Raw genomic sequence first — 3,328 nt, 5'->3', positions numbered from 1 at the left:
ATTTTATCATCAATTCCACCTTTCCGCTTGTCCTTCCACTTTTTCTTGAACACAATCAAAATGGATCCACTAAAATATTCCAGAGGTGGAATTGAATTGTGAATGCAGGATAGCATGGCATTTGTAATGTCATAGATTATTGTCATTCTCTTCTGTCTGGTCCCCATCACAAAACCAGATTCAGAGGCGACAGTAAATCCACAACTCAGTTGCATGCCTCCCCACTGGTATTAAAAAATGTGATTGCATCTCAGCCATACAAGGATCGGATTGGACAATGGCAGCGAGCAGACAGTTAGTTTGTGGTTCTGATGATGATCGTGACTCACTCCCAAAAACCGAGTCTTGTTCACTAAACTCTAAGGTCTGTGAACTGGATTATCTTCATTTTAATGGTGACAAGTTATCGTAATCGAATGACCTGGAATCGCTTAAGAGTTTCGTGGTTAATTTTTTAAAACTACAAGGGAAGTGGCTGACGCCTGGTGGAAACACGAAACAATTCAAAAGTTCCAACGGTAATAAGTAACTGGTATAACAGGAGACAATAAACTCTGAACTTTCAGGGACACGATGGCCCTGCTTTAAGGGACAAGTTAGTGGAACTAGTACGAAAGAAGCCGGGAACGTCTACGGGTTTGCAAGTCCTTGAACCTTTGGTATCAACGGAGCAAACAATGCAACCATCACTATCAAATGAAACCAACAGTTGTGACCAAAATAGTCGGATATTGATCGACGATGAGAGTCCGCCAAATTGTACTCAAGAGTGACCAAATCCAGAAATTGTGACCGACATTGAGGAACTAAAACTTGATTTACTAATACTTCAAAAAAAGTTGAAGAAAATACAAGGCTTTTGTCCATTATTAATACCAAATATCAAGACGAAAATACTTCTTGTACCAAACTCCTTCATTACAAGTAGAGGTGCCAAACGTTATTATCCTTGGTTTCCAAAAAAGACAATGCAATCAAAGAGTTGGAAGAAAGATGTTTGACATTTGAGAGCCGCGTTTTCTCCTTAGAACAAGAGAATGATTCCCTTAGGCTTGCATTAACCATCATTATGCAAGAAAAGAATGAAGTCAAAAACAACCAGCCAAATTAAGTCAAGTGAATGTCGGGTCCATGTGGATGAGTCGCGAGGCAAAAATGGAAATGCAAAATGTAGCCAGAAGTCAGTGCGCTCTAATATTACCAAGACTCGAAACAGTTTTGAGCTCCTTCGGCAAATTAAGCGCCTCCCGGTTAGCTCGATGGATAGAGCGCTGGATTGATGTGCGGGAGGCCGAGGGTTCAAGCCCCGGCCGGACCAACCCTCAAGGTCTTAAATTAATTGAGAAGAATATGCCACCTTTCTATGACATCAAGAAATGGTTAGATATTCTAGTCTTCTCGGATAGGGATGAATAAATGGAGGTCTCGTCTCCTACAGGGTTAAAGGCCCATTTTCATCCGAGAACCTTTGCAGTCGTTTGTTTTTGTTTTGGAATCGCGCTATTGTTAAATGGCGAACTCTGATAGTCATTCACAAACACCATTAACAAGAAAAACAAAGATTTGGTGAACAACACAGTAAACAAATTTGCAGCTAAATATTTGAGACCGAAAAATCATAAATCGAGTCTGTGTATAAAACTTGTACAAAGCTTACTTGATGTTGAAGGAAATTGTTCGGCTTCAACACTAAATAAAATATAAACAAATAACCAATATTGGCCAAAACTGATTTACTTTACGCCTTTCAATTACAGAATAATGACTTGTACAAATGAAATCGCTTACATACATATCGCACGATATCAATTAAAAATCAGTCAAATAACTATTCTCACCTCGAAAAAATCTCCCCAGAGTCTCTAGTTCCACCGTTGGAACAATGCAATAACAATTCTGCAAAAGCACTGTCTGTAGTGTTACCGAAACCCATTGTTGTTTTCCTTGCCCTCCATAAATCATACACAGACTCTCGAAGTCGAATAACCTTTGCCGAGCCGGGCAGACCCGGCCTTCTTCTAGACCGCTTCTTCGGCGGCATCAACTTTTCAAATGACGTTTTTCACCGTCATACATGTAAGAATTAAAAACTATTTACTGATATGGATACTACGATAGTTTGTTGTTCGCACATGATTCAAGATGGAACTTTGAAAGCCCTAATTAGTAAGATGGAAGAAGATATTAAAAGCGATTCCGCAACTTCGAGGAAAATAGCGTATTTTTCATATAGGAAAAATGATCTGGGCGCGCAAGGCATCTCGGTTGAAAATGGGCCTTAAAGGATAGGAGACGTTAATTTCCCACGCAGATTACTGTGTGATGGATGTCCTCTCCTGGGGTGGGATGGGGTGAGATGGGGTGGGATGGGGTGCGATGGGTGGGATGGGGTGGGATGGGTGGGATGGGGTGGGATGGGTGGGATTTATCGGTTGGACTACTCGCATGGTTCGCATATGTTCCTTTCTAGTCCTACCCTACTGCGCTAATGCAGTAAAAATGTTTCAAAACAATTAAGCACAAGTGGATACGAGAAATGAGGAAGACCGTACTGCAAATAACGATGATAGAAGTTTCAGAAGACCCTCGTGCAGGCCTACCGATTTTACAACACAAAGGACTAACCAATCTGTATCAAACGAGTCAACAAGAAAGCGCGAGCAAACGCAACCCAACCATTAAAGGAAAGTTATGATTGCCAGAGATTCTGTTCTCAAGCACCTTCAAGGCCATAAAAAGTCTAGAAATTCGACAGTAAAGGTATCCTCCTTTCCGGGATGTACAACGGAAGACATGCATGATTTTATAAAGCCACTCTTACGAAAGAAACCAGACGAGATCATACTTCATGTGGAGACTAACAGCCTAAGATCCTGCGACACACCTCGTGCTTGTGCTGAAGAAATAATCGACCTGGCCGCGATGGTTAGCTGCAAATCTCCAGCAAAGATTGCATTATCAAGTCTTGTGTGTAGATCTGATGATGAAGCCTTGGCTTCCAAAATAGCTGAGGTGAACACAATTCTCAAAAATTGCTGCACTCTGAAGAGCTGGGGATTTGTTGATCATTCAAACATTTCTACCTCGAACTTAAACCGTAGCGGTCTTCATCTAAACAGGTCTGGAACCTCTCGTCTTGCCCAAAATTTTATAAATCATTTATGCTTAGATTAGGATATTGCCGTCTGGGAATCTGATTCGACTGATGCCCGGACGTGTGATGACATAGGCGAGTTCAATTATTCTAGTATTTTTTTGGGCGAGGTTTGGTCATCGCCTCCCTTAATATTAACTGTTTGCTCTCTCACATTGACGAACTTAGAGCACG

The 3,328-nt window shown here is 41.3% G+C and overlaps 1 pseudogene; it reads left to right on the top strand.

Annotated features, from left to right (window-relative positions):
* Window positions 1-277: 277 nt before the first annotated feature.
* LOC111340643 (uncharacterized) lies at window positions 278-3,174 on the top strand (annotated as a pseudogene).
* The last annotated feature ends 154 nt before the right edge of the window (window positions 3,175-3,328 follow it).

Source organism: Stylophora pistillata, chromosome 14 (genome assembly GCF_964205215.1).
Source record: "Stylophora pistillata chromosome 14, jaStyPist1.2, whole genome shotgun sequence".
Taxonomy (NCBI): domain Eukaryota; kingdom Metazoa; phylum Cnidaria; class Anthozoa; order Scleractinia; family Pocilloporidae; genus Stylophora; species Stylophora pistillata.
Note: the sequence above shows the minus strand (reverse complement) of the source record. Positions and strands in the feature narration are given on the sequence as shown.